The sequence below is a fragment of the Salmo trutta genome, unplaced genomic scaffold (genome assembly GCF_901001165.1).
Source record: "Salmo trutta unplaced genomic scaffold, fSalTru1.1, whole genome shotgun sequence".
NCBI lineage: Eukaryota > Metazoa > Chordata > Actinopteri > Salmoniformes > Salmonidae > Salmo > Salmo trutta.
Window position 1 is genome coordinate 4911202 of NW_021822941.1, and position 13348 is coordinate 4924549.

At 44.5% G+C, this 13348-nt stretch overlaps 1 protein-coding gene and 1 pseudogene across 1 annotated transcript in view; both read left to right on the plus strand.

Annotated features, from left to right (window-relative positions):
• The window catches only part of LOC115187368 (deleted in malignant brain tumors 1 protein-like), a 153131-nt pseudogene that overhangs the window by 54507 nt on the left and 85276 nt on the right, over positions 1-13348 (plus strand).
• LOC115187372 (high affinity choline transporter 1) overlaps positions 1-13348 on the plus strand; it is a 301018-nt gene that overhangs the window by 23184 nt on the left and 264486 nt on the right. The window lies entirely within an intron of this gene.

The window sequence follows — 13348 nt, forward strand, 5'->3', positions numbered from 1 at the left end:
GCTCCTATTATCTGCCCAGAGACAGGAGACGGCTCAATCCACGTTCTGAAGGCTTTAGACAGCCAATGGAAGCCTTAGCAAGTGCAAAGTAACTCATAAGTATTTGTAGTTTCTCTAGGGATTAAAAAGTAGAACTACAGTTCTGACAGGCCACTTCCTGCTTGGAATTTTCTCAGGTTTTTGCCTACCATATGAGTTCTGTTATACTCACAGACACCAATCAAAAGTTTTAGAAACTTCAGAGTGTTTTCTATCCAAATCTACTAATAATATGCATATTCTCGTTTCTGGGTAAGAGTAGCAACCAGTTTAAAATTGGGTACGTTTTTTCATCCGGCCATGAAAATACTGCCCCCTATACCACAACAGGTTAATGTCAAGCCCTGCTTTTATTTTTCAAAAGTCTCATGGAATGTAGGCCTACGTTGAACACCAAACATTGGCTGCTACTGTAGGCTGAATGATAGAACAGCTATTTCCATGTTAAAATGTTATGGGATGTATTTTCTCCATTGTTTTTGATGGTAGGCCACTCTGGTAGGCCTACATTATCATTTACATTTACATTTACGTCCTTTAGCAGACGCTCTTATCCAGAGCGACTTACAAATTGGTGCATTCCCCTTAATATATCCAGTGGAACAACCACTTTACAACAGTACATCTATATCTTTTTTGGGGGGAGGGTAGGGGGGTTAGAAGGATTACTTAATCCTATGCCAGGTATTCCTTAAAGAGGTGGGGTTTCAGGTGTCTCCGGAAGGTGGTGTTTGACTCCGCTGTCCTGGTGGATCAAATAGCCACAGTAGCCTACCTACCATGTCACGTCCTGACCAGTAAAAGGGGTTATTTGTCATTGTAGTATGGTCAGGGCGTGGCAGGGGGTGGTTATTTTGTGTGTTTTGGTGTTTTTGGTTTAGGTTCTATGTTTTCTATTTCTATGTTGGTTTTTTTGGTAGGACCTCCAAATAGAGGAAGCTGGTTGTCGTTGTCTCTAATTGGAGGCCATATTTAGTTGATGTTTGTTTCACTTGTGTTTTGTGGGTGGTTATTTTCTGTATAGCCTGGGAGCCTTATGGAACTGTTTTTGTTGTTTGTTTATTTTGTTTATTTGTTTTCTTTAAATAAATTAAGAAGATGAGCACTTTACCCGCTGCGCTTTGTTCTGTCCATTACGACGATTATGACAGGCCACTGTTAACTGTAACTTAAAGGGGGTACAGCCTCTGTGTTCACAGTAAATGCACACTTGAAGTTGCACAGAATTTTCACAACATTCAAGTTTGAGCTCAGCAGACCTGAAATCTCCTCAGTGCCGGAAAAAGTTAGAGGAACATTGGTGATGGTGTCATGCAACTGACTGTTGTATATTCAGTGTGTCAATGATTAATTGGATCTGTCCCTATGGAAATGAATGAGAGTATTTTTTATGTACACTGCTCAAAAAAAATAAAGGGAACACTTAAACAACACAATGTAACTCTAAGTCAATCACACTTCTGTGAAATCAAACTGTCCACTTAGGAAGCAACACTGTGTCGTTTCTTTGGGTCACCATTAAACTGAAGACATGTTTATCAAAATAACTCCCTGTAATTATTATCACGCGATTAAACTGATTAATCGTTTAACTATAATTAACTAGGAGATCGGGGCACCAAGGAAAATATTCAGATTACAAAGTTATAATTTTCCTAATATAACTTTCCTATATTATAATATTATATTATAGTATAGGCCGATTATCTTCTGGTTTAAATGGTGTATTTTACCTCGCGTCCAGTCTCATTCCAAATGTCGTAAATTGTTGTATCTGCACGAACCCAGCCTTTACTAAGAGTCATCCATACATCAATTGTCTTAAAATCATTTATTTACTAAACTAAGTAATTCACAGAAAGCATACAAACAGTAATTATCGTCACAAAGAATTGGTAGAGTAATGTGCCCTAGTGGGCTAAACAGGCATGGCAGCCTGTTAAACAAAGGGTTATAAAAAGGTCAGCTGAGGAGGCACACAGGGTTCATTAATATTAACAATTGATATGCTAATCCTTTGCACATGAACGCTCACTCATTCGGGAACAATTGCAATCAATATATATTTACGCTCAGTGTGTCGTCGGGATCCTTGTTGGAGAGTCGTTCTGTTGGAGAGTTCTCTCTCTCTCTCTCTCTCTCTCTCTCTCTCTCTCTCTTTCTCTCGGTTAGAATGGATCTTTCAAAGCGACATTCATTAACGTCGTCATAGAATGGATGTTTTGTCGGTCTTCGCGTTCAATGATATAATTTCTAGCTGCAGACTATTAATTAATATCAAAGACTTGTTCTTATTCTGTCGGTATCGATAGTCTAAAAGTTAACCACGTGGTGTAGTTCACTTTCAGTAGAGGAATTGGATAGTCAAACCTATTGGCCAACTCGTAATGGAGTGGAGACCTGGTCTGAAGAAAGTAAATCAGGGTGGGGTTTTATAGTGAACATAGAACAGGCTTGTCACATGACGCCTGGTACTGTCTGTGTCCCTGGGGGTGTGCCGATGACTGATTTAATCTTTGAACAGAAATACATTCTATCACATTAACATCAGTACACAGCATCTCAATGTATTACAAAATAGCTTTATCCTTATTAATACATTCTATACAACCATTTGGATGCAAGTCCCATAGCTGAGGCTATTATATAAACAGTTTTATGGTAATATGGCTATATTGTCTCTTCTGAGTATCACAAAATTGTACCAAGCGGACCAGTTCGTAGCTGGATTCTTCACCAATCTTCCATACCTTCTCCAGAACATAAATGTCGTTCGGTTCCCCAATTCTGTGAGTTGGAAGAATTTCCTGTGTCTCTCTATGGGCCATGTGGCAAGAGATTCTCCTCTGGAATTTTACCACCCCTTCACACAGGGCCTGGGTGGGGGGAGGTAGGTTGGGGGATGGTGCAAGGGGGAGGGGGTCAACTGTCCTCCCTGTACTCAAAGAGGGCAACGTCATGACAACTGATTGACAATAAATTTCACATGCTGTTGTGCAAATGGAATAGACAACAGGTGGAAATTATAGGCAATTAGCAAGACACCCCCAAAAAAGGAGTGGTTCTGCACGTGGTGACCACAGACCACTTCTCAGTTCCTATGCTTCCTGGCAGATGTTTTGGTCACTTTTGAATGCTGCCGGTGCTTTCACTCTAGTGGTATCATGAGACGGAGTCTACAACCCACACAAGTGGCTCTGGTAGTGCAGCTCATCCAGGATGGCACATCAATGCGAGCTGTGGCAAGAAGGTTTGCTGTGTCTGTCAGCGTAGTGTCCAGAGCATGGAGGCGCTACCAGGAGACAGGCCAGTACATCAGGAGACGTGGAGGAGGCGGTAGGAGGGCAACATCCCAGCAGCAGGACCGCTACCTCCGCCTTTGTGCAAGGAGGAGCAGGAGGAGCACTGCCAGAGCCCTGCAAAATTACCTCCAGCAAGCCACAAATGTGCATGTGTCTGCTCAAATGGTCAGAAACAGACTCCATGAGGGTGGTATGAGGGCCCGACGTCCACAGGTGGGGGTTGTGCTTACAGCCCAACACCGTTCAGGACGTTTGGCATTTGCCAGAGAACACCAAGATTGGCAAATTCGGCACTGGCGCCCTGTGCTCTTCACAGATGAAAGCAGGTTCACACTGAGCACATGTGACAGACGTGACAGAGTCTGGAGACGCCGTGGAGAACGTTCTGCTGCCTGCAACATCCTCCAGCATGACCGGTTTGGTGGTGGGTCAGTCATGGTGTGGGGTGGCATTTCTTTGGGGGGCCGCACAGCCCTCCATGTGCTCGCCAGAGGTAGCCTGACTGCCATTAGGTACCGAGATGAGATCCTCAGACCCCTTGTGAGACCATATGCTGGTGCGGTTGGCCCTGGGTTCCTCCTATTGCAAGACAATGCTAGACCTCATGTGGCTGGAGTGTGTCAGCAGTTCCTGCAAGAGGAAGGCATTGATGCTATGGACTGGCCCGCCCGTTCCCCAGACCTGAATTCAATTGAGCACATCTGGGACATCATGTCTCGCTCCATCCACCAACGCCACGTTGCACCACAGACTGTCCAGGAGTTGGCGGATGCTTTAGTCCAGGTCTGGGAGGAGATCCCTCAGGAGACCATCCGCCACCTCATCAGGAGCATGCCCAGGCGTTGTAGGGAGGTCATACAGGCACGTGGAGGCCACACACACTACTGAGCCTCATTTTGACTTGTTTTAAGGACATTACATCAAAGTTGGATCAGCCTGTAGTGTGGTTTTCCACTTTAATTTTGAGTGTGACTCCAAATCCAGACCTCCATGGGTTGATAAATTGGATTTCCATTGATTATTTTTGTGTGATTTTGTTGTCAGCACATGTAAAGAAAAAAGTATTTAATAAGAGTATCTCATTCATTCAGATCTAGGATGTGTTATTTTAGTGTTCCCTTTATTTTTTTGAGCAGTGTATTTTAAATTGGTCTTATGTTAGATCAGGAGGGGGGAGTGTAAATGCTAGAGGTCTGTGACCTGAGTCAAGATCAACAGGCCTGATGCTACATGTCAGGAAGAGAGAGAGAGGACCGTATTAGAGACACATATTTCCTTCAGATTACACAGATCCAAAAAATAAATCGAAAACAAACCCGATTTTGATAAACTCCCATATGTACTGGGTGAAATACCACAGTACCATCACAGCAGCAAGATGTGTGATCTGTTGCCACAAGAAAAGGGCAACCAGTGAAGAACAAACACCATTGTAAATACAACCCATATTTGTTTATTTTCCCTTTTGTACTTTAACCATTTGCACATCGTTACAACACTGTATGTATACATAATATGACATTTGAAATGTCTTTATTCTTTTGGAACTTCTGTGAGTGTAATGTTTACTGTTAATTTTTATTGTTGATTTCACTTTTGTATATTAACTAGTTAACTTGCTTTGGCAACGTTAACATATGTTTCCCATGCCAATAAAGCCGCTTGAAATGAATTGAATTGAGAACGAGCGAGAGGAGGGGGTGGGGAGAGAGAGGGAGATGTCAACAGAGATAGGGCTGACAGACTAACATACAGTCAACTCAATATCTTTTCATTACTGACTTCTCACCAGTGATGTCATCATAACCAGTAACCTTTTCCACTATTGGCTCAGCTCAGCTTGACCTTGACCGATGGAACTGAACGATTGAGAAAATCAAAACAGATGAAAGGAAATGTTTTAAATTATATATAATCTCATCTGCAGAGAGAGGTCCACATTTCCACATTGTGGCTTTTGTGGTGAGGTCTTGTTGAGAAATGTCACACCATTTCTCAGTGCTCAATGCCTCAACACTGTTTCTCAAAGGAACAACAACCATTTGTCCTGTTCATCTCTCACAGCTTAGTTCAGTCTACTGCTAAATAACAAGATATGGAGAAACAGCATTTGGCTGTAAGTCCAGAACCATGAGTCAGTCATGTAGACAAAGGGGAAGTGTTCTAGCAGAGGGAGCAGGTCTCATCAGTACATCATGTGACTTTAGTTAAATACATAGATACACTAGATAAACATAACAGAAATTTTGCCACCATAGACCAATTTTGCCATCTCAGCCAGCCTGCTCCACTCGGGTCCTCTCAGCCAGCCGGCTCCACTAGGGCCCTCTCAGCCAGCTTGCTGCACTAGGGCCCTCTCAGCCAGCCGGCTGCACTAGGGCCCTCTAAGCCAGCAGGCTTCACTAGGGCCCTTTCAGCCAGCCAGCTCCAAGGAGGCCACCTCAGCCAGCCGGCTCCACTAGGGACCTCTCAGCCAGCCGTCTCCACTAGGGCCCTCTCAGCCAGCTCTTTCTACTTGGGCCCTCTCATCCATCCGGCTCCACTAGGGCCCTCTCATCCATCCGGCTGCACTAGGGCCCTCTCATCCATCCGGCTGCACTAGGGCCCTCTCAGCCAGCTTGCTGCACTAGGGCCCTCTCAGCCAGCCGGCTCCACTAGGGCCCTCTCAGCCAGACGGCTCCACTAGGGCCCTCTCAGCCAGACGGCTCCACTAGGGCCCTCTGAGCCAGCCGGCTCCACTAGGGCCCTTTCAGCCAGCTGGCTCCACTAGGGCCCTCTCAGCCAGCTGGCTACACTAAGGCCCTCTCAGCCAGCTGGTGTGTGTAGGAGAGCGTGAGCTGTGTGAAAAAAAGTAGAAGTACAAATGTCAAGGGAAATGAACTTAAGTGATAAATCTAGTCCTAGGTTTTATTTACTGTGGTGTTTGTTCTCCACTGGTTACCCTGTTCTCATCACAACAGGTCACACAGTCTGCTGCCATGATTGCACACTGTGGTATTTCACCCAACAGATAGGGGAGCTTGTCAATATTATACTTGTTTTCAAATTATTTTGGGGTCCTTGTAATCTGAGGGAAATATGTGTATTTTATATCGGTGTACATTTGGCTGGAGGTTAGGAAGTGCAGCTCAGTTTCCACCTCATTTTGTTGCAGTGAGCACATAGCCTGTCTTCTCTCTGACTATGGTGACCTTTCTCAATAGCAAGGCTCTGCTCACTGAGTCTGTACATTGTCTGTATGTATGCCATCATTTGCTGTCTGTTTAGGGCCAAATAGCATTTAAGATCAAATTGAGAATTTGTAATGTTTTCCCAATAGCTAATATCATTTAATGTTTGTTTGGTTATAATTTGTTTGGGCCAGACTGTCTGAGTGCTGTCCTGAGGATTTGTTGGGTTAGTAGTGGTTTCTGAACTAAGCTTCAGGACCAGCTGGATGGAGGGACTTTTCTCTATGTTACCTTCTACCTATGTTCATCTCTTGGCATTTCAGTGGTGGTCTCTTGTTTTTATGTGGTTATAGACATTGATGGCTCATTTCTGGATATTAATTAGTGATGGGTATTAATTAGTGATGGCTATTAATTAGTCATGGCTATTAATTAGTGATGGGTATTTATTAGTGATGGATATTAATTAGTGATGGATATTAATTAGTGATGGTATTAATTAGTGATGGATATTAATTAGTGATGGATGTTAATTAGTGATGGATATTAATTAGTGATGGATATTAATTAGTGATGGGTATTAATTAATGATGGATATTAATTAGTGATGATATTAATTAGTGATGGGTATTAATTAGAGATGGATATTAATTAGTGATGGATATTAATTAGTGATGGGTATTAATTAGTGATGGTATTAATTAGTGATGGATATTAATTAGTGATGGATATTTATTAGTGATGGATATTTATTAGTGATGGGTATCAATTAGTGATGGGTGTTAATTAGTGATGGATATTAATTAGTGATGGATATTAATTAGTGATGGGTATTAATTAGTGATGGATATTAATTAGTGATGGGTATTTATTAGAAATGGATATTAATTCGTGATGGCTATTAATTAGTGATGGATATTAATTAGTGATGGATATTAATTAGTGATGGATATCAATTAGTGATGGATATTGGTCTAATTCTGTCCTACATGCATTATTTGGGCCTGTTTCTCTGTACTCTAAGAATGTTTTAGCAGAATTTCAATTGGATGTTTGCCCCGTTTAAAAAAATCTTGATTGGTTAGTGGACCCCACACTTCACTCCCACAAAGGGCAATTGGTTCAATTGTAGATTTTAATATTTTGTGCCAGGTTGAAATTGGTATGTCAATTTGAATTTGTCTTTTGATAGCTCAAAAAGTCCTTCTCGCTTTCTCTTTCAGTTGATTGACAGCCAAGCAGAAATGACCCGTATATCTTATTGTTAAGCCCAGATATGAAGAGACTTTAGCGTCCTCTGTCTTTCATCCTACTGTTAAATTTTCTTTTAAACCTTGGATTTTTTATTTCTTTTTTTAAATCATGTTTTTTATCTGAGAGAGATTTTTTACATGTATTTAACCCCTTATTTTTGGAACTAAACTATCTCCTTATATACTTCCATAAATGTGTTAAACTGGTACCAGGAGACCTTCAGACGGGTCTTGTAAAGCTTGTGGATGTCCTAGATCATAACAACCTGTACGTGTTCCTGAGAGACTCACCTTTCCATAGTGGGGTCATGTTAGTGTGTCCTAGATCATAACAACCTGTACGTGTTCCTGAGAGACTCACCTTTCCATAGTGGGGTCATGTTAGTGTGTCCTAGATCATAACAACCTGTACGTGTTCCTGAGAGACTCACCTTTCCATAGTGGGGTCATGTTAGTGTGTCCTAGATCATAACAACCTGTACGTGTTCCTGAGAGACTCACCTTTCCATAGTGGGGTCATGTTAGTGTGTCCTAGATCATAACAACCTGTACGTGTTCCTGAGAGACTCACCTTTCCATAGTGGGGTCATGTTAGTGTGTCCTAGGTCATAACAACCTGTACGTGTTCCTGAGAGACTCACCTTTCCATAGTGGGGTCATGTTAGTGTGTCCTAGATCATAACAACCTGTACGTGTTCCTGAGAGACTCACCTTTCCATAGTGGGGTCATGTTAGTGTGTCCTAGATCATAACAACCTGTACGTGTTCCTGAGAGACTCACCTTTCCATAGTGGGGTCATGTTAGTGTGTCCTAGATCATAACAACCTGTACGTGTTCCTGAGAGACTCACCTTTCCATAGTGGGGTCATGTTAGTGTGTCCTAGATCATAACAACCTGTACGTGTTCCTGAGAGACTCACCTTTCCATAGTGGGGTCATGTTAGTGTGTTGTCCAAACGGTTCTGACACTACAGACAGAAGTTGGCAGATGGACTGTATGACTTCAGACGATGCTTATGGGGTCGTAGAGCAAAACGGAGAACATCATCGTGTTCCTGAGTCTCATCTTTCCACAGTTTGCATCAGGATAGATAATAATAAGGTATTTGAGGTAGATATGTACATGTAGGCAGGGTAAAGTGACTAGACATCAGGATAGATAATAAGGTATTTGAGGTAGATATGTACATGTAGGCAGGGTAAAGTGACTAGACATCAGGATAGATAATGAGGTATTTGAGGTAGATATGTACATGAAGGCAGGGTAAAGTGACTAGACATCAGGATAGATAATAATAACGTATTTGAGGTAGATATGAACATGAAGGCAGGGTAAAGTGACTAGACATCAGGATAGATAATAATAACGTATTTGAGGTAGATATGTACATGAAGAAAAGAGCAGGAAAAGCATATAATGAGTGTAAAATGTGTGTGACTGTGTGTGTTTAGTGTTTTGTAATTCATGAGTGTTTATATATTGTGTATGTGTAGTATTGTGAGTGGTTATATACTGTGTATGTGTAGTATTGTGAGTGGTTATGTAGTGTGTATGTGTAGTATTGTGAGGGGTTATGTAGTGTGTATGCCTAGTATTGTAAGTGTTTATATAGTGTGTGTGTGTGTGTGTGTGTAGTCTTGTGAGTGTTTATATAGTGTGTATGTGTAGTATTGTGAGTGTTTATATAGTGTGTATGTGTAGTATTGTGAGTGTTTATATAGTGTGTATGTGTAGTATTGTGAGTGTTTTATATAGTGTGTATGTGTAGTATTGTGAGTGTTTATATAGTGTGTATGTGTAGTATTGTGAGTGTTTATATAGTGTGTATGTGTAGTATTGTGAGTGTTTTATATAGTGTTTCATATAGTGGGTATGTGTAGTATTGTGAGTGTTTATATAGTGTGTATGTGTAGTATTGTGAGTGTTTGTAGTGTCAGTGCAGACAGTCCAGGTATCCATTAATGAACTATTAACTACTATTTTATTTCATTAATGAACTATATAACAGTCTTATGGCTCATCTGTGAAGTGGTAGGTCACACAGAACTGGACCACAGAGTGATGAACGCTTAAAAATTGTCTGTCCTCGGTTGCAACACTCACTAAACTCACTACCAAGTTCCAAACTGAAGAGAAGAGGAGAGGGAGAGAAGAGGGGGAGAAGAGCAGAGTGGGAGAAGAGGAGAGGAGAGGGGGAGGAGAAGAGTGGGGGAGAAGTGAAGGGCAGAAGAGAAGAGGAGAGGGGGAGAAGAAGAGAGAAGACAGGAGGAGAATAGAGGGGGAGGAGAGGAGAGGTTCAGAAGGGGAGAGGGGGAGAAGGGGAGATGAGGAGAAGGGATGGGGAGAAGAAGGGGGAGAGGAGATTAGAGGGAGGTGAAGAGGAGATGTGAGAGGAAAGGAGAGGGGTGAGGAGTGGAGATTGGGGAGGAAAGGGGGAGAAGAAGAGAGGGGGAGAAGGGGAGAGGGGGGACAGGATAATATATGGGGAGGAGAGGAGAGAGGGGATGAGGAGAAGAGAGAGGGGTTGAAGAGGAGAAGAAAGGCAGAGGAGAGGGGGAGGGGAGGAGAAGATAGGAAAGAGGAGAGGGGAGAAGGGGAGGAGTGGAGAGGAGACGGGGGAGGAGAGGAGAGTGGGAGGAGAGGAGAGGGGTTAGGAGAGGGGGAAAAGGGGAGAAGAGGAGAGTGGGGATAAGAGGAGAGGGGGGACTGGAGAGGAGAGGGGGATGAGAGGAGTGGAGAAGAGGGGAGAGGGGAGAGGGGGAGGAGTGAGGCAGAGAGGGGGGAGGAGAGGAGAGGGGGGAGAAGTAGAGAAGAGCGTGTGAGAAGAGAAGAGGGGGGGGGGAGAGGGGAGAAGAGGAGAGGTTCAGAAAGGGAGAGGGGGAGAAGGGGGAGAAAAGAGGTGGAGAAAAGGAAAGGAGAGGGGGAGAAGAGGAGAGATGGAAGGAGAGGGGAGAAGAGCATTGGAGAAAAGGAGAGGAGGATTTGGGAGTAGTCTAAAGGGAGAGAAGAGGAGAGGGGGAGAAGGGGAAAGGGGGAGTAGAAGAGAAAAGGAGAGGGGAAGGGGAGAAGAGGAGAGGGGAGAGGGGAGGGGAGAAGAGGAGAAGAGGAGAAGGGGAGAGGGGAGAGGGGGGACAGGAGAATATACGGGGAGGAGAGGAGAGAGAGGATGAGGAGAGGAGAAGAGAGAGGGGTTGAAGGGGAGAAGAAAGGCAGAGGAGAAGAGAGGAGAGGGGAGAAGGGGAGGAGTTGAGAGGAGACGGGGGAGGAGAGGAGAGGGGGAGGAGAGGAGAGGGGGAGGAGAGGAGAGGGGGAGGAGAGGAGAGGGGGAGGAGAGGAGAGGGGGTAGGAGATGGGGAAAAGGGGAGTAGAGGAGAGTGGGGATAAGAGGAGAGGGGAGAGGGGGAGGGGGAGGAGTGGGGGAGAAGTGGAGAAGAGAAGAGGGGAGAGGGGGAGGAGTGAGGCAGAGAGGGGGGAGGAGAGGAGAGGGGGAGAAGTAGAGAAGAGAGGGGGAGAAGAGAAGAGGGGAGAAGAGAAGAGGAGAGGGTGAGAAGGGGAGATGGGAGAGGAGAGGATAGGAGAAGAGAAGAGGGGAGAAGAGAAGATGAGAGGGGGAGAAGAGGAAAGGGGGAGAAGAGGAGAGGGGCAGAAGAGGAGAAGAGAGGGGGAGGAGAAGAGAGAGGGGAGGAGTAGAGAGGGGGAGAAGAGGAGAGAAGGGTGGAGAAGAGGAGAATAGAGGGGGAGACAATGAGAGGGGGAGAAGAGAAGAGGAGAGGGGGAGAAGAGGAGAAGAGGAGAAGAAAGGGGGAGAAGAGGAGAGGGGGAGAAGAGGAGAGAGGAGAGGAGAGGGGGGATAAGGAGAGGGGTAGAAGAGGAGAGGAGAGGGGGAGATGAAATGGGGGAGAAGAGGAGAAGAGAGGAGGAGAAGAGAAGAGGATAATTTCGGGAGAAAATGAGGAGAGGGGGGAGAAGAGGAGAGGGAGAGAAGAGGAGAGGGGGGAGAAGAGGAGATGAGATGGGGAGAAGAGAAGGAGAGGGGGAGATGAGAGAGTGGGAGAAGAGGAGAGGGGGAGGAGAGGGGAGAGTGGAGGGGGGAGGAGAGGAGAAGGAGAGAGGGTGAGAAGAGGAGAGGGGATAAGAAGGTAGAGAAGAGGGGATGAGACAGGAGGGGATAGGCGAGGAGAGGGAGTAGATGGGAAAGGAGATTGGAGAGGAGACGGGAGAAGAGGAGAAGAGAGGAGGAGAAGAGAGTGGGAGAGGGGGGAGAAGAGGAGAGGTTGAGAAGAGAGGGGGAGAAGAGGAGGAGAAGAGGAGAAGAGAGGGGAGAAGAGGAGGAGAAGAGGAGCGGGAGAAATAGTAGAAGGGGGAGAGTTGAGAGGAGAGTTGGAAGGAGAGGGGGAGGAGAGTGGAGATGGGGAGAAGTGAAGAGAGGGGAGTGGAGAGGAGAGGGGAGAGGTGGAGAAAAGGAGAGGAGAGGAGGAGAAGAAAGGGGGAGAAGAGGAGAAGGGGAGAGGGGGAGGAGAGGAGAAGGGGAGAGTGTGTGAAGTGGAGAGGAGGAGAAGGGGAGAGGAGGTACTGTTTGTCTCCCACCGTTCCACTCAGAGGACTCTACCTTCTGTTATCAAGTGGGTTTTTCCACCATATTTAGTTCACCAGTCATTTCAGTGAAGGGAACAAGTGCACACTTTAGGAGAAAGGAGAGATAATTGGTGCAATGCTTCTTTCTAGTCTACAGTCCTGCGTCTGTGACACCAGATTATCACCTAGTGGCCATAAGAGGAACTGTCCTGTCAGTGTGTTTTTACTGCTGGCTCAAAACAACACATGACCTGCATACATGATATGATTCATGTGTGAGTACTAAAAGCATATGAATATAGTATATTATAGTATATTTATTATATATGTGGGTCTGATAAGTAAACACTCTTAATGTTTGCTGTTTTATCACTAAGAAGAACATTGGGAACTATGTAACCAAACACATGTGAAACATTTACATACATTTAGGTCATTTAGCAGACGCTCTTATCCAGAGCGACTTACAGTAGTGAACACATACATTTCATACATTTTTCTTTCCTATTCTTTTTCTTCTCCGTATTGGTCCCCCGTGGGAATTGAACCCACAACCCTAGCGTTGTAAACACCATGCTCTACCAACTGAGCTACAGGGAAGCCAAACCTCATGATAAGCCTGTCTTCCCCATCACATCATGAAAGGTCATGTTGATGTTCATTTAACCTCTGTCTCTCTCTTTCTCCTCTGTCTCTCTCTTCCTCTGACTCCTCCCTTTCTCCTTTGTTTCTCTCTATCTCTCTGTCTCTTTCTCTCTCTTTCTCCTCTGTCTCTCTCTTTGTCCTCAGATCTCCAGGCTCAAAGCGTCAGTCCACCAGGTAGGTAGAGTATAAATCTGCAGTGATTATAGCAGTTCAATATTAGTCAACTTTATTATCCCACATGGAGAAATTCATGTGTCCATACAAACCATTCTAAACCCCAATAACAAGTAGTGTTTTATGGAACTACTAATACTTGTCAACCACAAAGCACTACTGCTGTTAGAATAACAGAATCAGTCATC